Raw genomic sequence first — 27,655 nt, forward strand, 5'->3', positions numbered from 1 at the left:
TTGACCAACTAACCCCACACACGAGGTAAGTCGGACAATATATATGGCATGTCTATCATATAATAGGCATGTTTCTTGGGTAATTTTTTTCCATTAGAGGTTTCCTTCATTATTAATTAATTAGTTAAATCAAAACAAAAACAGCTTACAAATATCATGTTGTCAAGTAAAAAAAACGAATTAATGCAAATTTCAAATTCTCATCTATATATTTTCTATCTGAAAACTACGTAAAAGGCTCCTAAAGTCTGGCTCGGCTAAGAATATAAGCTTACGGCTTTTCAATCGAAAGCGTAGAATTCCGTTGTTGGAAATGATGATAGTGGTCCCACCTCATACCCCTACAAAGGTTTGAGCACGACGATTTATCTTTAAGATAATATTAAATTTTAATAATGTACATAAAAACCCAGTATATATATATATATATATATATATATATATATATATATATATATATATATATATATATATATATATATATATATATATATATATATATATATATATATATATATATATAAATGGAGTGATGTCTGTCTGCCTGTCTGATTCTTATAGACTCGGAAACTACTGAACCGATCGACATGAAAATTAGTATGTAGGGGTTTTTGGGGCCGGGGAAGGTTTTCGTGATATTTTGAGAGCCCTCCCCCCTCTCTTAGGGGTGGCTGCCATACAAATAAAACACAAATTTCTGCATTACTCGAGAATTAATCAAGTAAATGGGCGGGACGAAGTTTGCCGGGTTAGCTAGTGCAAAATAAAAACGGACTGGTTCTGTTGCAGACATGAATTAACATCAAGAAATAGGCAAAAACTGAAAAAAAAATTATCCAAAGGCATGTCAAGCAAATTTCCAACCCGGGAAGATCCTTGACTGATCGGGAATTGAACCCGATATCTTGAAGTTTCCACTGGAGACATACTCTGAAATCTGCCACAGTACAGAAAACCTCGATATAACCATCTGCTAATACGATAGCAATAAAATTGCAGATATTCAATTATTTAAATTAATCTAACGATTAACCGACGTCTCTAGGCACAGCCGGTTTCTTCCAAAATATTAGGCTGTCAAAAAAGTCCTGCGGTATTTTTTTTGAATTTTCATTTGTTCATAAAATTAGTTACAATCATCTGTTTTAAGTCAAATATGCGCCGTTTTGTTCGATGACTTGTTCCCAACGAGATGCCAACTTCATAATACCCCTGTTATAGAAGCTCATTTTCACAGGCCTTTTTTGTGGCTAACTTCTGACTACCTAGCTCGTTCGCCATGGACAAAAACAGGTGGTAGTCACTTGGTGCAAGGTCCGGACTATACGGCGGATGCAAAAGAACCTCCCATCCTAGCTCCCGGAGCTTCTGGCGCGTCACCAAAGAAGTGTGTGGCCTGGCGTTGTCCTGATGGAAGACAATGCGGCCTCTGTTTATCAAAGATGGCCTCTTCTTCATGAGTGCTACCTTCAAGCGGTCCAGTTGTTGGCAGTACAGGTCCGAATTGAGCGTTTGACCATAGGGAAACAGCTCATAATAGATTATTCCTTGACAATCCCACCAAACACACAGCAGAACCTTCCTGGCCGTTAATGAGGGCTTGGCCACCGTCTGAGCCGCTTCAGCGGGCTTCGACCACGACCGTTTGTGCTTCACGTTGTCGTAAGTGACCCACTTTTCATCGCCAGTCACCATCCGCTTCAGAAACGGGTCGATTTTGTTGCGATTCAGCAGCGATTCACATGCGTCGATACGGTCAAAGATGTTTTTTGCGTCAACGTGTGTGGCACCCATACATCGAGCTTCTTTGTAAATCCAAGCTTCTTCAAATGGTTAATAACGGTTTGATGACTTATCCCCAGCTCTTGGCCGATGCTACGGCTGCTACTATGCCGGTCTTTCTCGGCTAATTCAGCGATTTTGTCGCAATTTTCGACGACAGGCCTTCCGGAGCGTGGCGCATCTTCGACGACCTCTACACCAGAACGAAAACGTTGAAACCATCGTTGTGCGGTGGAAATGGAAACTGTATCGGGTCCATAAACTGCACAAATTTTATTGGCAGTTTGAGATGCATTTTTGCCTTTGTCATAGTAGTACTGTAAAATATGTCGGATTTTCTCTTTATTTTGCTCCATATTTGCGACACTATAACTCACAAACGACTTAACCAAACAATACACTGTCAAGGACTATATTATAGCGCGCAAAAATACCTTTCCAACAAGCTATAGTATGACTCGATACAATGAATACAACTAGAACTACGCGCTTACAACGACACCTCGCGGAAATACCGCAGGACTTTTTTGACAGCCTAATATTATGCAATCCACTTGTTTACCACTTCGAATATCATTTTAGAATGCATTGAAATTTTTATAACAGTTATGTTCTTCGTTACAAATAAATTTGATGAACGTCCTTTTACGTTTGATATGATGCCTAGGACTACCAAAATATGTAAACGGAAGAATTGTCAAACGATCTTTGTATTTTACATTTTCCGCTGAAAATATTGCACATCTCATGTTTACGTAGTTCTCGAACCGCGAAAGTTCATTCACCTCTAGTATCTGAAATGACGATTTTCCTAGACTTCTCAGTTTAAGAGTACGTTTTAGAGAAACATATTCCGGTCTGCACAACGACAAGCGAGTACAAAAGTACCCCCGACTTGCATGTATTTGAAAAGCGGATTCCCCAGCTCGATGGAAACACGAACGGAAATTAACTTGATTGTTTCCGTCAAGTAAATAAAACCTCTAGCTCTCTGATCGCTCTACCAAATTTCTATTTTTTTCAATTTCGCTACAATATCATTTTAAACAATTCCTGGTGAGCATACCATTAGAATCTTTTTTTTTACTAATCGGTTTTTTTTACAGGCTCAGTTACCTAAGTTTGAAGGAGCCAAGCTCTTAACTATATTTCAACTAGCATATACTAACAAGTTGTTTCCTTAATTCTATGATTAATGAAATAGGAAACCGATTACTCGCGGTCGACTTGAGTTTAGAAGGGTGACACATTTTCATTAGGAAAAAGATGGGATGTAAGGAGATGTGTGTTGACACTCACACTAACATTCACATTCACATTCTCATTCACACTGACACTTCACACTCAATTCTTAAACCTATCCTTACATCTAATATGTTTTTTAACTTATTCTAATGTTAGTAGAAAGGGAACCGATAGCTCGCGAAGGACGAAAAGGAGGGGAAAAGGATGTATGAACAATCACACTTGAAGATCGATAGCTTTAAGGAAAACATATATTTGGGACATGTAATCAAGGTCTAACCGAGCCAACACATCTCTCACCGGCACATTGGGCTGCTTTCCTCCAGCCCGAAGGGAGTTTTCTAAATTCGATCTGGCGACAAGATATAACTCGCACAACCAAACAACGTGTTCGATGTCGTGGTAACCATGGCCACAACGACAGAGATTGCTGTCGGCAAGATTAAAACGAAAAAGCAGCGCGTCTAACGAGCAGTGATTGGACATGAGTCGGGAGAAGGTGCGAATAAAGTCTCGACTCAAGTCTAGACTTTTGAACCACGGTTTGAGGCTAACCTTATGGATAATCGAGTGAAACCACCGGCCCAATTCATCTTCATTCCACTTGCGTTGCCAGTTAGCGATAGTATTTTTGCGGACTAAAGAATAAAATTCATTGAAGGCGATTTGACGCTGATAAATATCGCCTTCAATTGCACCTACCTTTGCTAATGAGTCAGCCCTCTCATTACCCGGAATGGAGCAATGTGAAGGGACCCAGATAAAGGTAATGACATAACAGCGTCTAGATAAAGCACTCAAAATTTGCTTTTCCGGCCTCACTGAACGGATAGCTTCGACAGAGCTAAGACTATCCGTTACAATGTAATAGTGTTCAACAGGTCGTAAGGCGACGCTGTCCAGTGCCCAGTGTATTGCTGCCAATTCAGCAATATACACTGAGCAAGGATACTGAAGACTGTGTGAGGGGCTAAAAAATTTGTTGAACACTCCAATTCCTGTGGACCCATTCATAGAGGACCCATCAGTAAAGTACATATTATCACAATTGACACGCCCATACTGTGCTTCGAAGATCGTAGGAACGATCCCCGATCGATGATAATCTGGAATTCCATGGATATCCTGCTTCATGGACAGATCAAAATGCACAGAGGAATTGATGTAGTCAGGAAAACAAACACGGTTGGGAATATACGAAGAAGGTTGTGCAGTCCACTGATCATTCAGCAAGAGCCAAAGGTTGTACCGCTCATAACAACTTCACACGAGCTGGTAATTGTGCCGGCTAGTGACCATTCTATCCAGGATTCCTCGAGTCGAGAGAACGCACCACGCTATATATGGGGTACAGACTAGGGGGGTGTTACTGATTAATCGTCAGCTGCATCCCAATAGAAAGTATCCCGTGTCGGGCACACGTATAGAGCATTAGAGACAGCAACATCCCAATTACGAGAACACTTGTAATACTAACCTCGAGCCAACCGCGAGTAATCAGTTACATATTACTAACATAGATAATTAGAAAAATGTCAAAATATTGAACTCCCGGCCCCGCCAGGTTGACGCCATATGAGCCTTAAAAAAATATATATTCTGGAAAAAAAAACCAAATTTGAAATTAATTTAAAAGAAAAATTGCAGCCAACTATGAGACAGGCATACTTACATGGATTGTCTTTGTTGTCAATTAAATGTACAAATTCTTTTGACTTCCATAATGCTGTTATGTAGAGAAGCGCGTACAATGAATTTTTGTTCGTTTCTTCTAATATTATAAAAAATATATTGGTCAGTTCGGTAATATTGAGTTTTCATTAGAGAACGGAAAAAAGGACGCTACGCCACTGATTCAAAGTTACCTCGCCATGCAAAGACGACCGAAACACAAGGTACCAGGTAGAGATAATAGTGAAATCGATAAAACTCATTCATAGTTTGAAATGTTTCGGTAGCCTTTTGTGTATCGGGTAACAAAACAGAACATGGGTAAAAATAGAGTAGGTATAAAATACAGAGGTAACCACAGTCAGGTTGGATAAATATCAGGGTTCCCAAGCCTATGTCATCATTGCTTGAGAAACGTTCAAGTGAGCAAACAGTTTTTATACATACGCTTATTCGCATTACATCATAAAAATCATCATGAACAGTGAAACACCTGCAGATGCAACGCTACAAACGATTCGTGGTTTTAGCACGAAGCGAGACACCGATGGAATTACGTTAGAATACCCTAATTTCGATGAGAGGATGTACGAATCAATGGAAATGTGTGCTTATTCATCGAAGGAAGTGTCGGCGAAAAATTCGTCTCAGAAGTCCGTTCCATCCAAGTATACCATGCTTCAAGAAATGCTTGGCTTCGAAATGGTGCGCAATTCTGGGGAATTGCTGCTGAGAAGAACTGAGAAGAAGTTCTTCTGTGTTTCGAATGAGAAAATTCCGCGAGCTGATCCACTGAGTCCCAATTATTTATCGAAGGAATTGTCGGCGGAAAATTCGTCTCAGAAGTCCGTTCCATCGAAGGATACGATGCTTCAAGTTATGCTTGGCTTTGGAATGGAGTAAAATTCTGGGGAAGTTTTGCTGATAAATCCACACTTCGATGAGAAGAAGTTCATGTCCACAGCACCGAGCAATATCCCATGTAAAAAGTACTATGAGGTGACGGAAGATTGTGTTTCGGATGAATTAAAGGAAATTCCACGAGCTGACATACTGAGTTTTTTTTCATATCAATCATTTACCTATTTAAACTCTCCCTCTTTACAGGTGGTGCATATTGTTGAAGAATTTGGAAGAATTTATACGATACTTAGATTCAAGAGCATGTCTATTGGAGATCATATAAAAGTGAAACCGTTCAGAAATTTTCAAAAATGGATGAGTATGTAGGGTAGGGCTGAGCTAGTTGGTCATTTTCGAATAAATTTTGTCATAACTTTGTAGTACGAAGTTTTGCGTAAGAACTTTATGTACCACAATGAAGCTTTCCTTTTACCCTTTCAATGAAAAATAACCAGAGAATAATTTATTTTACATTTTTCTTTTATTTAACGTCTTCATACAGTCAACTCTCCCTAACTCGATATTCAAGGGACCATCGAGTTACGGAGGCATCGAGTTATGGAGAGACTAATGCTTGTGAAATCAATCAAAGGTGCCATGAAACCCATCGAGTTAGGGAAAGTTGACTATATTTCAGAATAAATTGACCAACTAACCCCACACACGAGGTAAGTTGGACAATATATATGGCATGTCTATCATATAATAGGCATGTTTCTTGGGTAATTTTTTCCATTAGAGGTTTCCTTCATTATTAATTAATTAGTTAAATCAAAACAAAAACAGCTTACAAATATCATGTTGTCAAGTAAAAAAAAACGAATTAATGCAAATTTCAAATTCTCATCTATATATTTTCTATCTGAAAACTACGTAAAAGGCTCCTAAAGTCTGGCTCGGCTAAGAATATAAGCTTACGACTTTTCAATCGAAAGCGTAGAATTCCGTTGTTGGAAATGATGATAGTGGTCCCACCTCATACCCCTACAAAGGTTTGAGCACGACGATTTTAAGATAATATTAAATTTTAATAATGTACATAAAAACCCAGTATCTATATATATATATATATATATATATATATATATATATATATATATATATATATATATATATATATATATATATATATATATATATATATATATATATATATATATATATATATATATATATATATATATATATATATATATATATAAATGGAGTGATGTCTGTCTGCCAGTCTGATTCTTATAGACTCGGAAACTACTGAACCGATCGACATGAAAATTAGTATGTAGGGGTTTTTGGGGCCGGGGAAGGTTTTCGTGATATTTTGAGACCCCTCCCCCCCTCTCTTAGGGGTGGCTGCCATACAAATAAAACACAAATTTCTGCATTACTCGAGAATTAATCAAGTAAATGGGCGGGACGAAGTTTGCCGGGTTAGCTAGTGCAAAATAAAAACGGACTGGTTCTGTTGCAGACATGAATTAACATCAAGAAATAGGCAAAAACTGAAAAAAAAAATTATCCAAAGGCATGTCAAGCAAATTTCCAACCCGGGAAGATCCTTGACTGATCGGGAATTGAACCCGATATCTTGAAGTTTCCACTGGAGACATACTCTGAAATCTGCCACAGTACAGAAAACCTCGATATAACCATCTGCTAATACGATAGCAATAAAATTGCAGATATTCAATTATTTAAATTAATCGAACGATTAACCGACGTCTCTACGCACAGCCGGTTTCTTCCAAAATATTAGGCTGTCAAAAAAGTCCTGCGGTATTTTTTTTGAATTTTCATTTGTTCATAAAATTAGTTACAATCATCTGTTTTAAGTCAAATATGCGCCGTTTTGTTCGATGACTTGTTCCCAACGAGATGCCAACTTCATAATACCCCTGTTATAGAAGCTCATTTTCACAGGCCTCTTTTGTGGCTAACTTCTGACTACCTAGCTCGTTCGCCATGGACAAAAACAGGTGGTAGTCACTTGGTGCAAGGTCCGGACTATACGGCGGATGCAAAATAACCTCCCATCCTAGCTCCCGGAGCTTCTGGCGCGTCACCAAAGAAGTGTGTGGCCTGGCGTTGTCCTGATGGAAGACAATGCGGCCTCTGTTTATCAAAGATGGCCTCTTCTTCATGAGTGCTACCTTCAAGCGGTCCAGTTGTTGGCAGTACAGGTCCGAATTGAGCGTTTGACCATAGGGAAACAGCTCATAATAGATTATTCCTTGACAATCCCACCAAACACACAGCAGAACCTTCCTGGCCGTTAATGAGGGCTTGGCCACCGTCTGAGCCGCTTCAGCGGGCTTCGACCACGACCGTTTGTGCTTCACGTTGTCGTAAGTGACCCACTTTTCATCGCCAGTCACCATCCGCTTCAGAAACGGATCGATTTTGTTGCGATTCAGCAGCGATTCACATGCGTCGATACGGTCAAAGATGTTTTTTGCGTCAACGTGTGTGGCACCCATACATCGAGCTTCTTTGTAAATCCAAGCTTCTTCAAATGGTTAATAACGGTTTGATGACTTATCCCCAGCTCTTGGCCGATGCTACGGCTGCTACTATGCCGGTCTTTCTCGGCTAATTCAGCGATTTTGTCGCAATTTTCGACGACAGGCCTTCCGGAGCGTGGCGCATCTTCGACGACCTCTACACCAGAACGAAAACGTTGAAACCATCGTTGTGCGGTGGAAATGGAAACTGTATCGGGTCCATAAACTGCACAAATTTTATTGGCAGCTTGAGATGCATTTTTGCCTTTGTCATAGTAGTACTGTAAAATATGTCGGATTTTCTCTTTATTTTGCTCCATATTTGCGACACTATAACTCACAAACGACTTAACCAAACAAAACACTGTCAAGGACTATATTATAGCGCGCAAAAATACCTTTCCAACAAGCTATAGTATGACTCGATACAATGAATACAACTAGAACTACGCGCTTACAACGACACCTCGCGGAAATACCGCAGGACTTTTTTGACAGCCTAATATTATGCAATCCACTTGTTTACCACTTCGAATATCATTTTAGAATGCATTGCAATTTTTGTAACAGTTATGTTCTTCGTTACAAATAAATTTGATGAACGTCCTTTTATGTTTGATATGATGCCTAGGACTACCAAAATATGTAAACGAAAGAATTGTCAAACGATCTTTGTATTTTACATTTTCCGCTGAAAATATTGCACATCTCATGTTTACGTAGTTCTCGAACCGCGAAAGTTCATTCACCTCTAGTATCTGAAATGACGATTTTCCTAGACTTCTCAGTTTAAGAGTACGTTTTAGAGAAACATATTCCGGTCTGCACAACGACAAGCGAGTACAAAAGTACCCCCGACTTGCATGTATTTGAAAAGCGGATTCCCCAGCTCGATGGAAACACGAACGGAAACTAACTTGATTGTTTCCGTCAAGTAAATAAAACCTCTAGCTCTCTGATCGCTCTACCAAATTTCTATTTTTTTCAATTTCGCTACAATATCATTTTAAACAATTCCTGGTGAGCATACCATTAGAATCTTTTTTTTACTAATCCGTTTTTTTTACAGGCTCAGTTACCTAAGTTTAAAGGAGCCAAGCTCTTAACTATATTTCAACTAGCATATACTAACAAGTTGTTTCCTTAATTCTATGATTAATGAAATAGGAAACCGATTACTCGCGGTCGACTTGAGTTTAGAAGGGTGACACATTTTCATTAGGAAAAAGATGGGATGTAAGGAGATGTGTGTTGACACTCACACTAACATTCACATTCACATTCTCATTCACACTGACACTTCACACTCAATTCTTAAAACTATCCTTACATCTAATATGTTTTTTAACTTATTCTAATGTTAGTAGAAAGGGAACCGATAGCTCGCGAAGGACGAAAAGGAGGGGAAAAGGATGTATGAACAATCACACTTGAAGATCGATAGCTTTAAGGAAAACATATATTTGGGACATGTAATCAAGGTCTAACCGAGCCAACACATCTCTCACCGGCACATTGGGCTGCTTTCCTCCAGCCCGAAGGGAGTTTTCTAAATTCGATCTGGCGACAAGATATAACTCGCACAACCAAACAACGTGTTCGATGTCGTGGTAACCATGGCCACAACGACAGAGATTGCTGTCGGCAAGATTAAAACGAAAAAGCAGCGCGTCTAACGAACAGTGATTGGACATGAGTCGGGAGAAGGTGCGAATAAAGTCTCGACTCAAGTCTAGACTTTTGAACCACGGTTTGAGGCTAACCTTATGGATAATCGAGTGAAACCACCGGCCCAATTCATCTTCATTCCACTTGCGTTGCCAGTTAGCGATAGTATTTTTGCGGACTAAAGAATAAAATTCATTGAAGGCGATTTGACGCTGATAAATATCGCCTTCAATTGCACCTACCTTTGCTAATGAGTCAGCCCTCTCATTACCCGGAATGGAGCAATGTGAAGGGACCCAGATAAAGGTAATGACATAACAGCGTCTAGATAAAGCACTCAAAATTTGCTTTTCCGGCCTCACTGAACGGATAGCTTCGACAGAGCTAATACTTATGACAGACATACAGCTGTACTTGCGTTGTACTTCGAAAATTGTATGTCTGTCACCATGTACAGCGCTAGAACCATGCAAGCAACTCGGTACAATCGCTGTACCTGTACCGACCTATTTTCCGCTGTACATGGCTACAGTTGTACTGTGCGCAGCGCCATAGACGGTTAGTGGTGGGTAGCATGAACAAAACGAATCAAAACATTTGGTATACATTCTTTTCATTGACTTTCTCTTGAGTTAATAACTCAGATTGAAACATATTTGTTGTGTTCGATAGTTTAGACGCTAAATAAAAACCTTTTTCATTGAAATATTGGTGAAAATACAATGCAATAAATTCAAACTTCAGATTGTCAGTCTGACATGCGGTACAATGTACAACCAAAGTATGTGTGTCATGCTATCGTGGTACCTGTACAACGCTGTACACGTACAGCGCTAGTACAGTTGTATGTCTGTCCATGGTATAAGACTATCCGTTACAATGTAATAGTGTTCAACAGGTCATAAGGCGACGCTGTCCAGTGCCCAGTGTATTGCTGCCAATTCAGCAATATACACTGAGCAAGGATACTGAAGACTGTGTGAGGGGCTAAAAAATTTGTTGAACACTCCAATTCCTGTGGACCCATTCATAGAGGACCCATCAGTAAAGTACATATTATCACAATTGACACGCCCATACTGTGCTTCGAAGATCGTAGGAACGATCCCCGATCGATGATATAGTTTGAAATGTTTCGGTAGCCTTTTGTGTATCGGGTAACAAAACAGAACATGGGTAAAAATAGAGTAGGTATAAAATACAGAGGTAACCACAGTCAGGTTGGATAAATATCAGGGTTCCCAAGCCCATGTCATCATTGCTTGAGAAACGTTCAAGTGAGCAAACAGTTTTTATAAATACGCTTATTCGCATTACATCATAAAAATCATCATGAACAGTGAAACACCTGCAGATGCAACGCTACAAACGATTCGTGGTTTTAGCACGAAGCGAGACACCGATGGAATTACGTTAGAATACCCTAATTTCGATGAGAGGATGTACGAATCAATGGAAATGTGTGCTTATTCATCGAAGGAAGTGTCGGCGAAAAATTCGTCTCAGAAGTCCGTTCCATCCAAGTATACCATGCTTCAAGTAATGCTTGGCTTCGAAATGGTGCGCAATTCTGGGGAATTGCTGCTGAGAAGAACTGAGAAGAAGTTCTTCTGTGTTTCGAATGAGAAAATTCCGCGAGCTGATCCACTGAGTCCCAATTATTTATCGAAGGAATTGTCGGCGGAAAATTCGTCTCAGAAGTCCGTTCCATCGAAGGATACGATGCTTCAAGTTATGCTTGGCTTTGGAATGGAGTAAAATTCTGGGGAAGTTTTGCTGATAAATTCACACTTCGATGAGAAGAAGTTCATGTCCACAGCACCGAGCAATATCCCATGTAAAAAGTACTATGAGGTGACGGAAGATTGTGTTTCGGATGAATTAAAGGAAATTCCACGAGCTGACATACTGAGTCCCAATTATTCATCAAAGGAAGTGTCGGCGAAAAATTCATCTCAAAAGTCTGCTATCTCGATAGATACAATACTTCAAGCTTTACGCGTCTATGAAACAAACCTTGACAAAAGGATACTCGCATCATCGATACCATCATCGCAATCTGCTACATTTGCCGACACAACCTTCAAAACGAGACACACATGGAAATTTTGGGACACGAAACGGTCAAATACCGTCAAACAAACCAACTCATCACACAAATCGTCACGAAAGATTCAAAGAAGCCATCGCCCATCGCAGGAATATCGAAAGTAGAAACATCAACGGTTTAACTTTTATAATTTGGAGTAATGTAACGACGTTTCTATATGTATATATAAAAAAAACTAGAGTTTAAGAGAGAAAAATCAAAATTTGCATTAATTTGCATGTTAGTTATGTTCGTTGTAAGAGTGTTAATAAAATAATTCCTCATGAAACAACATTAATTTAGCTATTTATTTATTAGCTATATTCTTTCTCTTCTGCCGTTTATTACCTATTAGGGAACTCGTTTGTTCTCTAGTCATCTTCTAAAGCAGCTGTTCATAAGCAGACAAATGTCCTCCAGCTTCTTTAGGCAACTTAAGCGACATCCGCATGTTCCTTATTCATTTCCATTGCTTTCAGGTAAATTGCAATAACTTCTTGAGAAACCCCCTCATATCTGGGTGGCGGGGCGACGAAAGTGTTAAGAAATGTTCGAGTTATATGCATTCGGAATCTTTAATTTTTTCCTGCATGTTTTGTGTTTAGGTTTTCCATTTCACCCCCATATTACTCCGGTCCCACGTCAAAAACTTCAGCTTTCAAGAAAAAAAAATATGAAAAATATAGCGCCCTTGGTGTTAATGCCATGGTAAACAAAGAAACTAAAACACATCATTCAATCCACAAACTTTATTTTTTTCCACTTTATTTCAAACACAACAAAGTACAAAACAAAACACTTCACAATAACATTTTACACACAAAGCCGCACCTGAAAACGAAAAGCAGTTACACAAGAACCTATGATCACTTACCTCTTAGTTTCTAGACCCAAAAAAACCTAGAAAGACAAAGTTTATTGTTAATTTATCACAGAAACAGCGCATAATACTTATTTGTTCAAAAACCGACAGACAAAACCACAACAACCTAGAAAACAAAAAGCGAATTGTCAGACGCAGGAACAACATTGCTATAGAAAACGGGAGGAAGGAAGGTCTTGTATTATAAAGACTTTAAACTTTTGCAGTTCATTCGTCTCTAGCCTTGAGAAAGGCCCTTTGAAAACTCTACTCTATTCTACTCCAGCGCTACCACCTCCACCCTCTTGCCTTGAGAAAGGCACTCGATCCCTCGCCGTCCAGCTCGTCCAGCAACGATGTTGTCCAGTCGGTGTCCACACCAAAAACGGGAGATACAAACCCATTTGTTTTATAGCGAATATTCAAGACTCAACCCAAACAAAAAGAAGTTATAGATATAAGGACGACGAGACAGTATAAATAGGGCAAAGCATGTTCAGTAGGTCAGTCGCAATAAATCCGTCAATCAGTGTAGATCAAATCTCTTTGGCTATATTCGATCTCATCTTTACTCATCACTCTGAAAATCTGCTCAGATACCTCTCTGGGCGGAGACTGGAAACCATATAAAAACAAATAAAATCGATAACTACGAAGATATTCGTGTAGCGTCGAATGAACTGAAAAGTTTAAAAGTCTCTCAAAGCCAAAAAATAAGAAGAAGAAGAAGAAGATATTCGATCGTCAACTATTCACGAGTTCAGTCGCGTTACAGTGTTTCAGATCAATTTATCGTGATCATTAATCCTGCATGGTTTCGTCGTCAATGTTGTTCTTGTTTTGATATGTTCGGTTTTGCATAATCTTATTTGAATCAAGATGTCGTTTTAAATGTATCCATTTTCAAAGAAAATACAAATCGATTCGGTGGAAGAAATCCCAGACCCGTGGAAACTCAATTCAAAGACAAATATGGGCTCTACTGCAAAGCAGGAAATGTGGGAAAAGCTAGCTAGTCGTTTTCCCATTCAGTTTTAAGTTTTTTTTTTCATATCAATCATTCACCTATTTAAACTCTTCCTCTTTACAGGTGGTGCTTTTTGTTGAAGAATTTGGAAGAATTTATACGATACTTAGATTCAAGAGCATGTCTATTGGAGATCATATAAAAGAGAAACCGTTCAGAAATTTTCAAAAATGGATGAGTTATATTTATGATATAACCGCAAGGTTGACGTGGGACTGTTGGCTTATAAATCATTTGTTTCGATTAATTGAACTTCTACTTTTTTACATGAAACTTGAAAGTTCATTCGCCTCTAGTGTCTGAAGTGATGATTTTTCCAGACTCCTCAGCTTAGAAGTACTTGTTAGGGAAACATATTCCGGTCTGCACAAAGGCAAGCAAGTACAAAAGTACTCGTAGCTTGCATATAAATCCAAAGCGGATTTCCCCAGGCTCCTTGGTCTTGAAGTTTATGTTAGAGAACACATTTCGGTGGGAACAAAAGTTCCCCCAACCTACATGTATTTGCAATACAGATTTCCCCATACACTTTGGTTTTGAAATCCGTGTTAGGGAACATATTTTGATGGGGACGAATGTTTCCCCAACTTGCATGTATTTGCAATACAGATATCCCGAGACACCTTGATGTTGATGGCTGTGTTGGGGAAACTGTAAATCGGGCCAATCGAAACGGGACAGTTAGGGCGTTTAGATACGCTTGACATTTAAGGCGGCTCGCACACCGGAGCAATAAGCAACTAGCAATTAGCAACATGCAATAAGCAATAAGGTTTTTCCATTACATTTTTGACGTAGGACTACATCACTACGTCTTTCATTGAGGGTGCCAAATCAGAAAACACGTCACGTTTTCATGAAATGAAGTTAACGTTAATAACTATTTTTGCTGCGAAAAGATTTTAAGGATTTGCATACCAATCGAATGAATCGGAAATTTTATAAGATTTGTTTGATAGCATCATGTATAGCATCATTACAATTCCATAGTATGTATATGGTTTAAATTGATGAAAATTAGAAACATCCACATCTCCCCTTACATTTGTTCTGTCTGTTCTATTTGTGTGCTTTCCCGATCAGAGCTATCAAAAACGAGCAACTTATGCAGCCGCTAAGATAGAAACAACGAAGGGGATAGCGAAAAGAGAATATTTGCGAAATAAACTCCACCCTTGCATAGTAAGTGAGCTGCCGCTAGCTTATCAGTATTGCATCTCCTCTGAGGAAAATTCTTAGAAACAACAAAGATCGCTTATGCTGTTCGTTTTGTATTTTATGTTTCCCCTCGAGCTGTGAACGCTAGCGAACATTTACTTGAAGTGCATGTGGCATTGCAATTTACACAGCCATCCGAGCCATGGTAAAGCAGGCGAAAAATTGTAAGGGGTTGTATCTAGGACACCACCGCATATTTTCGACGTAGAACTACGCAATTATATTAGGCTGTCAAAAAAGTCCTGCGGTATTTTTTTTGAATTTTCATTTGTTCATAAAATTAGTTACAATCATCTGTTTGAAGTCAAATATGCGCCGTTTTGTTCGATGACTTGTTCCCAACGAGATGCCAACTTCATAATACCCCTGTTATAGAAGCTCGCTTCCTTATTGGCAAAAAACTCGGATAGCCAATTTTTACAGGCCTCTTTTGTGGCTAACTTCTGACTACCTAGCTCATTCGCCATGGACAAAAACAGGTGGTAGTCACTTGGTGCAAGGTCCGGACTATACGGCGGATGCAAAAGAACCTCCCATCCGAGCTCCCGGAGCTTCTGGCGCGTCACCAAAGAAGTGTGTGGCCTGGCGTTGTCCTGATGGAAGACAATGCGGCCTCTGTTTATCAAAGATGGCCTCTTCTTCATGAGTACTACCTTCAAGCGGTCCAGTTGTTGGCAGTACAGGTCCGAATTGAGCGTTTGGCCATAGGAAAGCAGCTCATAATAGATTATTTCTTGACAATCCCACCAAACACACAGCAGAACCTTTCTGGCCGTTAATGAGGGTTTGTCTACCGTCTGAGCCGGTTCAGCGGGCTTCGACCACGACCGTTTGCGCTTCACGTTGTCGCCAGTCACCATCCGCTTCAGAAACGGGTCGATTTTGTTGCGATTCAGCAGCGATTCACATGCGTCGATACGGTCAAAGATGTTTTTTGCGTCAACGTGTGTGGCACCCATACATCGAGCTTTTTGTGAATCCAAGCTTCTTCAAATGGTTAATAACGGTTTGATGACTTATCCCCAGCTCTTGGCAGATGCTACGGCTGCTACTATGCCGGTCTTTCTCGGCTAATTCAGCGATTTTGTCGCAATTTTCGACGACAGGCCTTCCGGAGCGTGGCGCATCTTCGACGACCTCTACACCAGAACGAAAACGTTGAAACCATCGTTGTGCGGTGGAAATGGAAACTGTATCGGGTCCATAAACTGCACAAATTTTATTGGCAGCTTGAGATGCATTTTTGCCTTTGTCATAGTAGTACTGTAAAATATGTCGGATTTTCTCTTTATTTTGCTCCATATTTGCGACACTATAACTCACGAACGACTTAACCAAACGAAACACTGTCAAGGACTATATAAAATACCTTTCCAACAAGCTATAGTATGACTCGATACAATGAATACAACTAGAACTACGCGCTTACAACGACACCTCGCGGGAATACCGCCGGACTTTTTTGACAGCCTAATATATTGAAATAATCTCCAGGTATGCTACACTACTCAATGCATTATTGTGAGTTGTTGATATTCAATGTTAGCGTTTATTCTATTTAGTGAAAATTTTCCAGCAAAAAATACAAATATGACAATTATATTGCAAGTGGTTTGTGCGGTGGTTGGTATCAGATTGTTTCGCTTCAAATACACAGGGTTTAGAAGTAAAACATATGAATTGTATATTTGTTTAAAGCTTGCGTAATGAAACGCGGCATACCTAAAAAATTTATATGCGTTGCTCTCAAACGAGCAATTTCTACTGACACCGTTCGTATTCCCAACTAGCCCCGCTGTTGTGTGACCAGCTAGCCCCTCTATATCAGCCATTCCATGCCAAACCTATATTGTGGTTCTTAGATTTTCGTCAAAAGTAGTAATTTTGTTCTTTATAGCAAAACATTAGACTCGTATTTTTTTTATTTTTTCATCAGGGTGCCCATTTTTATTTTAGTGTGCTCCGAAAAATAATTTTTTTCCACTTTTTCCCAAACATGACATTTTTTAAAAACTTATAACTTTTGAACCACTGAACCGATTTAGACGATCGACATATCAAATTGAAGTCAAGCTTGTCTTTTATAAAAAAAAATATTGAACTTGCAAAGAAAATGGATTTTATTTTCGTAATTATTGACTGTAGCCGTTTTTTATTGTTTTCATGGCTTTGGACTAGAGGGTGCTATATTTTTTTATACTTTTTCTTGAACGCTGAGAAACGGTCTCTAGTCTAAAGCTATTAACACAATGAAAAACGACTACAATCAATAATTACGAAAATAAAATAATTTTTTTTTTTTTGCTAGTACAATATTTTTTAATAAAAGACAATTTGGCTTCAATATCAGATATCAGATATATCAGATCTTCTAAATCGGTTCAGTACTTCAAAAGTTATGAACTTTTGAAAAAAGTCATTTTTGGGACTGAAACGGGTGAAACAATTTTTTTAGATCACCCTAAAATGAAAATGGGCCCCTAATAAAAAATTAAAAAATACGGGTCTAATGTTTTGCGATAAAGAACAAAATTAGCACTTTTGACGAAATCTGGGAACCACTATATCGGTTTGGCATGGAATGGATGATATATGAAACAGAATATCCATGAAAATTCGATAAAAATAATTTCAAAATCGATTTCCATTAACATTCAAAACTAATACAAATAAGAAACTTTTGTTTTACGTTAGAAACGATTCATGATTATTAACCAATTTTAGAACAAATTTTGTAATGCAACTGTGAATGATTCTTGGCAAAATCGGCACCATGTTCGTATTTTTTACCCCAACTTAATAAAAAGATTTTCAATTCGATTTTCAATTTTATTACGTCAGAAATTCGCTATTTTTCATCAATAGATCGCTAATTTTTAAACGCTCAGATTTCAAGTTATCGTCACTTACCCCTATTACCAACTAGCCCCGCCCTGCCCTATTGGTCATCAAAAAGTGACATGTTGTTTTTGTCTTTCTTTAGTTTTCAAAAAACAGGTCGGACTCGATTATACACAGACTCGATTATATATAATTCGATTATATACAATTTTAGACTCGATTATATACAGCGCAAAAAAAATATTTTGTTTCATATTTCAAATATAACTTATTTCAAGCGAAAATTAAATGTGCCAACGTTGAAGTGAAAGTTTATCGACTATTGCAAGTACAGGGCAGTAAAAATCGAAATTTTGCTAGTTTTTAGGTGAAGATTCACCAGGGATCGTCTAAAATGATAATGCAGCGAAATTTAAAAAGATAGAAGTTGGGTGTCAAACAACAAATTTTAGAGCGGCTAGAGAGCTTCAATTTGGTTAATAGAAATATATAATTCTTATTCTATAGTATATAATTCTTAAACATTTTTATCTTTCGTATAAAATATTGACCATACCACTTCGTTGAGACGGAAAAGAATTATGAGCACTCAAGGTAGCGTAAAATTCGTAATTAGTTATAGTTGCTGAGGACGAAACGAACACAAGTAAAGGAAAAAATATTGGGTTTGGGCAGATTTTTGCTCAACCGTGAAGTATCGCCATCTGTCAATCAAACATTGTATACAAGTCTTTGAATCTTGTACAACAAGTTTAATTTTTACTGCGTTGAAAGTGTCGAGTTTCGTTGCAAATAAGCAACATTTGCGGGAAGTTTTTATTTTCTGATTTCTTTGGAAAAAAAAGTGCCCCTGAAGCACATTGAATATTTGTGGAAGTTTATGGTGACTATGGTGTAGAATTTAGATTTTGTAGGGAATTGTTTGGACCGAAAAAAATTTAAGACGAATAATTTGATATTGCGATAGTGTTGCGAGATATTGTTCGATCACGAACGCAAACAGAGCTTGCCGAACCATTGGGGGTAACCCAACAAACGACTCAATGCGAGAGATGTCGAAGGGAGATTTTACATGTCCAAAATGTTACTTGAACGCACAGGGTTGCCACATATGCAGAACATTCTGTATTTTACAGATTTTTCGCAAAATTTGAGATACAGAATCTGTATATATAGAATTACAGATTTTCAGCAAAAATACAGAGTTTACAGATTTTTTCAAAATTCAATTTTAAATATTGAATTTATTACAGTGCATACATAAATACCTTGGTTTATAAAAAAATAAACGCAACACAACGAGATGGATTTCGTTGAAGGCAGTTATAAAGCGAAATCTTGAGCAACTTGAAGAGCCTAAACTAACCATTTTCAATGAGAGAAGACTGTTATTGTTGATCATGTTGGGTAACTTACGTTTGGAGAGCTACGTACAACGATTCGCTGATACTGGCCTTAATGCAAAAGGTTTTGAAGACTTTCTGAAGCAGCCTGAGGATGTTTACGTTAATAACGATGCAGAAGCTGAAAAGGATTGGATGCAGCTAGGAAGTTGATTTTCAGATCGATTTGTTGTGACTTCTATATTGAACTAGTGAAACACAACTGCAGCTTTGATAAACCCTCAAAATTTTGTCAAGCCACAGGGTCTTCAGATTAAACGCTCACGCAACAAATTTTAATAACTCCTACAAAAGTGAACCGATTTTTATTTTTGAAAAACGAAAATAAAGCTTATTTTAGGACATTTTCGATGTGACCACCATTTTTTCCGATAATGCGTTTTATACGGTGAACAAAATTTTCCATGCACAACTCTAACACTACGACTTCGATGCTGTTGAAAATCCGAGTTTTTTCTTCTTTAACAAGTTCGTCGCCCAAAGCGACGCTTTTGAGTTTCTTGCGTAGCCCTACTTGCGGATAAACTATTAAATGAAGATCAAACTTAGTATGTAGGTAACTTTTACATGATCTAGCAATTTTTTTTACAAATTTCAACACTAACTGACAACAATAACACATGCCAAATTCATGTTATATGGGTTTCGCAAAACACTGCAGTACGAACCATCCATATTATAAGTTAATAAAAAGTATAGTATAAACATTATAATAATATGGTTATGATGTTATTATTTTTCTACATGTCTAAACTTTGGTGCCTATTCTATCCAATTTCTTTTAAAAATTCTATTCAATTCGAACGAGGAAAGTGTCATCCATATCTGGTGACGAGGCGACGAAAATGTTAAGTTCCTCCAAATTTTGTAGCTTATTAGCATAGCAACGGTCCTTCACGTACCCCCGGAGGAACTAATCGACGACGAGAATGTTGAAATTCTTACCATGAGAGGACAAAGTTTGATTAAGGCTTCGGTTGCTCGAGTAATACGATTTCACTCAAAATACACGTTCTTGTAAATTGTACATCTTGACACTAAAAACCATCCGATTAGACTGAACGAGTAGCCGAATATTACTGCATTCCCGAAGTGGGGAATGCAGTGTTACCATCGACGAAGCGAAATTTTTTTTTCGATTTTTTTGCGTGAGCGTTTAATCTGATAAACCCTGTACCAAACCTTAATGACTTGATGTGCCAATTTCCTCAATTCGTTGAAACAGATAACAGACAAGGCTTGGAAAACGAATTCAGGTTACTCAAGTCGGACCTTATGGGACAAAACTTGAGTGATTCGAATATAACTTGGTCCCAGCTGTTGGATGTCAAAAGACGTGATGGAACATTTTTGTATCCATTGCTTAGGTCGTTTGTAAGAGATTTTTGATGACATTCATAAGCATTAAGCATTGAGAGAATATTTTTGATTTACAGTGCCAACAAAACAAGGTCTGGAAATCGGTTGGCTCCCACAATTATGGACTCTATTTTAAAAGCGAAGAACTATTTATCGGCTCAAGAAGGAGCGTCAAGGATGAAATTGAAGGAAATTCAACAAAACCATATAAAAACATCATAAAATTCACAGGCGAAAAACTTTTCAATGATTTATTTTGTTGTATTAACACGACTTTAACAACCCATAAATCACTATTTTCCCTTAACTTTACGATACAGATTTTTCATACAGATTTTTCGACTAAAAATACAGATGTACAGATTATTTCAGAAATTTTCACAGAATTAAATGTGGCACCCCTGGGCACAAAAGTCTTTTTTGCATCGAATCATTATTGAGAACGAAAAAATGGATTCACTGCGACAATCCAAAAGGCAAAATATCGCATGTAAAGCCCGGCCAACCAGGAACATCAACATCGGAGCAAAATATCCACGGTGCCAAAGTAATGCTCTGTATTTAGTGGGATTAAAACGATGTGATACACTATAAGCTGCTAAAACCTATTCAAACGATCAATGGAGACTTCTACAAGCAACAATTAATCCGTTGAAAGTTAGCTGTTGCCGAAAAACATCCAGATTATGCGACCAGACGCGAGTCTCTAGTATTCCATCATGACAACGTTCGGCCTTATGTTAAAAAATGTCGCGAATTAAAAACTATTTAGAAAACGCCAGATGGGAAATTTTGATTCACCCACCTTATTTATTTATTTATTATCACATCATCCGACTATAAGTCTTAATGAAGAAAACGGAACTAAACGTAGATTGGGAAAAGCCACAATTGAACAATAGTTAGGTAAGACTCAAAGCGGCAGAAAAACCCAATATCTTTTGAAAATAACATAAAAAAAGCATACAATAAAAATGACTAGCAATTATAACAACACTATACAAAGTATACAAATTAACAGTCACACGCAGAATAAACGAAAAGGGCAAGTAATTTCCACGACGATTATACTCCAACGCCATCTGACGAGTAGGTTCTTGAAGCCCATAATTAGTGCGGTGCGAATCAACCCGCAGTAAATATTGATTCCGTTGAGGCCGAAGAGATAGCCCAGACATTGTCCCTTCCGACTACTATTTGTTTCGATCGATGCAGAACGCTTGAATTGGGTGTGCAACTTAATTCACATTCTTATATCACAGCTTACATCACAGCTTTACTTCAAAATAGGGTATCAAAAATTGGCCGGATTCGAAACGGAACGAATTGCACACCAGTGCGTTTCATAGAGGGCCTGAGTATTTTGTAGTAACGAATCATCAATATTATGTATCCCAAAAAAATAATTCTCAAATATGTCTGTCATTCATACAACTCGAAGTATCACAAAATTAATAATCAATACGCTGAAATATAAAGATTCAGATACTTTCTACAATACAAACATGTATGAATTATTCCAGGATTTTTCACTCTCAAGCAATCACATGGATATCATCTGGCTTCTGCTATAAATTATCACACCTTATCCCAAAAAACAGCCATGGGATTCCAAAAGTTTTTCATCCCCTGCTCCGATCATCACAATCAACATCATCGTCACCCTAATGAAACACCAAAGAGAGTACTACACGGGTTGATATGTTTAAAATGAAATAATTAAAGATCACTATCTCAAGATTAAGATTTCGGTTACTCCTTGTTCTTGTCCCTGTGCCTCCCGTACTACTCCCTGCTCATTGAATAGAAAACTGTTCGTACGAACGGATAAAAAAGTGCTACATCCAACCACTGGGACTCCATCCCAAGATTATCCGGCTTGCTTCGCCCCCAACTGTCGGTGGGCAGGAGATGGGTGGTCCATGAGAGCCGGCAGAGGGTAATTTCAAAGGATTTAGCGCTAATTGAAAGTTGCGCTTTTGCTTCTCGTCTCGAAATGCGTCTGCACACTGAAACACAGAAGTTTCGCTTTATGTGTGGGGTTCAGCTCGTTCTGGCGTGGAAATTTCTCCAACTGCAATCACGTTGTTTATCCCCGGCGCAGAAGAAATAAAAACCCACTCTCGCAAACTTGGTGGGGTTGAGAAAAAGATGGGAATCGGGGAGGGCGATTCGGATAATTTTGTTTTGAAATTGAACATATTTGCAAACTTAAAAAGAATCCGAATGCGGCAATGGAGAGTGCGCGTTGGAATGGGAAAAGTTTTGAGGTGCCTTCTATACGCTCGGATCGGTTGAATGAAGATGTTTTCTCTAAGCAGGAGTCTGTTACGCTCGGAAGAAGGAACATATTTCATATGGAAGAACAAAGGACATGACTTTGGGAAACTTGTTTTGAAAATTTAGTGAGTTTATCAATGAAAAAATATAATGCGTTTTCTATTGCTAAATTTGAATAATAATACCAGGGCTCGCCAGTCATATTCAACTGAGGATAGTCAGGGGACTTCGAAGAAAATCGCCTTCATATTCAACATGACTCAACAGTCATTTGGGCGTTTAGTTGCTATTTCACTCTACGACTCGACTATCTCATTTTATTCTTCCTCGTCAAATGAACTCCGTTGCATATTGAAGTGACTCCCCCAAAATGATTGCGTTTCTCTCTCTCGACTATCACGTATGCATGTATCGAGGTTTGAGTTCAAGGTGGTGTGATATATACACTCGACAAATTAGAGGAACAGAGTAAAAGGTCGAAAATTTGAAGTGATTTTTGACATGCTGTAACATCGTGAAAAATCAACGCATATCGATGAGATGCACATAATTCTAAAGCTACAACTTTCAGGTATTAGAATATTTTACGTAAGTATTTTTATCTTGGTGTGTGTAGGTGTAGTGGGCAACAATATCGGGAAGAAATGAAAAATCGATTTTTCTTTGTTTTTCTAAGAATATTCTGGACTAACACAGTTTTAACCTTATCAACCAGCTTTCATTTGATTCCAAGAAAGTTCCTGTAGGACCTTCCCACGCAGAGATATATCAGTTTGAATGACAAATTTTCCCTTCGTCTTTGATGATGAATAATTCAATGAACAATCAACGAACCGCATAACAAAAGGCAGTTTTGAAAACTCCAATAAATTCTGCACAAGAATAATTTGTTACTTTGACGAAAAAAAACTATTTAAATTCAATATATCGCAGTAGACGAACTTCATTTCATCTCGTCTTAGTTGGCAGCACCATCTCAGATAGTAGTGAAACGTTGTGGGTGTAAAGACATGGATCATTTAAGCAACTTTTGCATACTTGAAATATTCGAAAAAACGATTGAACTACTTTTTGAAAACAGCCAAAATTTTTTTTCTTAATTTTTTACAAAGAAATATAACTTTAAAACCATGATACCTACAAAATTCATGTCAAAAGATGAAATGTAGCAAATTGTTTAAATTTTCACCAAAAATAACCAAAAAAATTTTGGAAAAAAAATTCGCTGACAAAAAAGTTATATTAAAAATTAAAATTCATTTTTCTCAATAATGTATTATTTAAAATTCCCAAATATATTAGGCTGTCAAAAAAGTCCAGCGGTATTCCCGCGAGGTGTCGTTGTAAGCGCGTAGTTCTAGTTGTATTCATTGTATCGAGTCATACTATAGCTTGTTGGAAAGGTATTGCGCGCTATAATATAGTCCATGACAGTGTTTTGTTTGGTTAAGTCGTTCGTGAGTTATAGTGTCGCAAATATGGAGCAAAATAAAGAGAAAATCCGACATATTTTACAGTACTACTATGACAAAGGCAAAAATGCATCTCAAGCTGCCAATAAAATTTGTGCAGTTTATGGACCCGATACAGTTTCCATTTCCACCGCACAACGATGGTTTCAACGTTTTCGTTCTGGTGTAGAGGTCGTCGAAGATGCGCCACGCTCCGGAAGGCCTGTCGTCGAAAATTGCGACAAAATCGCTGAATTAGCCGAGAAAGACCGGCATAGTAGCAGCCGTAGCATCGGCCAAGAGCTGGAGATAAGTCATCAAACCGTTATTAACCATTTGAAGAAGCTTGGATTCACAAAGAAGCTCGATGTATGGGTGCCACACACGTTGACGCAAAAAACCATCTTTGACCGTATCGACGCATGTGAATCGCTGCTGAATCGCAACAAAATCGACCCGTTTCTGAAGCGGATGGTGACTGGCGATGAAAAGTGGGTCACTTACGACAACGTGAAGCGCAAACGGTCGTGGTCGAAGCCCGCTGAAGCGGCAACAACTTATCCTAATTTTGTTTATGCCAAGATAGCGATATAGTGTATTCGACGAAGTTTTAGATCTTGTTAAAATATAAACTATTGTCGAAAACATGAACTTTCTATCTTTTATAGTTTTTGGAATATGTGTCATTTTTGTATGAAGAATCCTGAAAAAAAAATGTTTTGCTCGTAACATTTTTGTGTGTAATTCTCACGTTTGACATGTTTCTAAATAGAGAAAAGTTAGCAGAGTATTTAAAATGCGATAATTTATACAAAGAAATGTCACGAATTAAACATGATTAGCATTTTCTCAAACAAAAACATGAAAAAGTTGTTGTTCGAAAAACATTTTCCATGTAAATGTACCATCGTCCCAAAAAAACTTCATGTAAATGTGCCCATGTATAGAAAACTTGTTGGAAATTTTAAGGCCTATTTATATCTATTTCTTTCGGAATTTTGAAAGCATATGTTTTCGAGAAAAATGAATTTAAATATTCAAATTTTTTTTCAATGAATTTTTTTCCCAAATCTTTTTTTTGATAATTTTGAATGAAAACCAAAATAATTACCCACATTTCATTCTTTGACTAAAATTTTGTAGGTCTGATAATTTATTTTAAGTTTTTTTTTAATTTTGAGTTTTTTCAACTTGTTTTTGAAAAATCTTAATTTAAAAACTATTAGATCTACAAAAAGATGGCCCGAGAATGAAACGTGGGAAATTATTTAGGTTTTCATTAAAAATTATCAAAGATTTTTTTGGAAAAAAAATATTTTGAAAACTAAAATTCATTTTTCTCGAAAACATATGCTTTCAAAATTTTTTTTCGAACAACAACTTTTTCATTTTTTTTTCTTTGAAAAAATACTATTAATGTTTAATTCGTAACATTTTAATGTATAATTTATCGCAATTTACATGCTCTGCTAACTTTTCTCTATTTGGAAACATGTCAAGAACATGTCGAACGTGAGAATTTACACACAAAAATGTTACGAGCAAAACATATTTTTTTCAGGAGTCTTCATACAAAAATGACTTATATTCCAAAAACTATAACAGATAGAAAGTTGACGTCTTCGACAAAAGTTCACATTTTAATAAGATCTAAAACTTTGTCGAATACACTATATCGCTATCTTGACTTTAAACAAAATAAGGATTAGTTGTATTTTTTTCAAAGAAAATATAAAAAAGCTGTTGCTAGAAAAACTTTTTCCCTGTAAAAGTGCCCATCTTCCGATGTATGGACGACTTGTTGGAAATTTTAAGGGCTTCACATATATATATTTTAGGGAATTTTGAAAAAAAAACGTTTTTGAGAAAAACGAATTTTAATTTTTTAAATAACCTTTTTTTCAGCGAAATTTTTTTTTCAAAAAATGTTTGGTATTTTTTCGTAAAAGTTTAAATAATTTACTACATTTCATTCTTTGACATGAATTTTGTAGGTATCATAGTTTTTAAGTTATAAATTTTTGTAAAAATTAAAGAAAAAATATTCGGCTTTTTCCAAAAAGTTGTCTACTTATTTTTCAAATATTTCAAGTATGCAAAGTTGCTTCAATGACCCATGTCTTCACACCCACAACGTTTCACTGCTATATATTTGATGGTTTTAAAGCTTTTATGTTAATTTTCTTCGAAATTTTTTAAAAAAAAAATTACAATTTCAAAAAATTAGTTGACTCATTTATAAGACCTACGGAATTTTGGCCAAAGAATGAAAGCTTTCATTAAAAAATATCAAAGAAATTTTAAAAAACCCAAACATGATTATTTTTAAAATTCAAATTCAAAACTTTGTCGAATACATTACATCGCCATCTTGATTTTAAACAAAATCAGGATTAGTTGTAATTTTTTCAAAGAAAAAAAATTCATAAAATTTCATGAACAAACGGTATAACACATACTCGTATTAAAAGAGCCTATTTACTATAAAAAAGACAATAAATTAGAAACTTTTTTAAATATCTCGAGAATGGCTGTATTTAGAAGGAGATTGATAATGACCATTTTTGTTTTAAATCACATCAGGATTCATAATTTGTGGCTGAAAATGATTATTAACATACAAATATTTGAAGGTTCTACAACTCACAAAAATTCGATGTTCCACAAACTTTGTCGAAAATAGTTTCACCATCTTGGACTCATTTAAACTTTCTACATGACTTCTATTTTATATTAAAAAAATTTAAAAAAATAAAAAAATACATACATAAATTTAAAAAAAAGTTAAAGTTAGAAAAGACAATAAATCAGAAATGTTTTTTTTTTCAAATATATTGAGAATGGCAGCAAGTAGAAGGAGATTGATAAAGAGCTTTTTTGTTTTGAATCACATCGGTATTCATAATTTTTGACTAAAAATGATTGTTAACATACAAAAACTCGATGTTTCGAAATATCATAAAAATTCGATGTTCCACAAAGTTCGTCAAAAATAGTTTTATCATCTTGGACTCAATTTTTTAATTTTCTTCATTACTTCCATTTAGTGGTTCTAAAATTTTCGTGAAATTTGGTAGTTTTGTTCTTTATCGCAAAACATTTGGCCCGTTTTTTTATTTTTTCAGTAGGGTGACCATTTCCATTTTAACGTTGTCCGAAAAATCAACTTTTGCCTCTTTTTTCAAAAATTCATAACTTTTGAACTACTAGACCGATTTAGATGATCGACATATCAAATCAAAGCCAACTACCTGTTCGTTTTTGAAAAAAATACTATACCTGCAGAAAATTCGAATTCTGCTCTCGCTATTATTGATTGTATTCGTTTTTTTATTATTTTCATGGTCTCGGGACCAAA

At 37.0% G+C, this 27,655-nt stretch overlaps 1 protein-coding gene across 1 annotated transcript in view; it reads right to left on the reverse strand.

Annotated features, from left to right (window-relative positions):
- The window catches only part of LOC129780078 (protein amalgam), a 363,813-nt gene that overhangs the window by 287,441 nt on the left and 48,717 nt on the right, over window positions 1-27,655 (reverse strand). Inside the window, exon 2 of the mRNA XM_055787992.1 lies at window positions 12,731-12,756. The gene's annotated coding sequence lies outside the window, so the exon portion shown is untranslated. The remainder of the gene's footprint in view (window positions 1-12,730; window positions 12,757-27,655) is intronic.

The sequence above is a fragment of the Toxorhynchites rutilus genome, chromosome 3 (assembly GCF_029784135.1).
Source record: "Toxorhynchites rutilus septentrionalis strain SRP chromosome 3, ASM2978413v1, whole genome shotgun sequence".
Taxonomy (NCBI): Eukaryota; Metazoa; Arthropoda; class Insecta; order Diptera; family Culicidae; genus Toxorhynchites; species Toxorhynchites rutilus.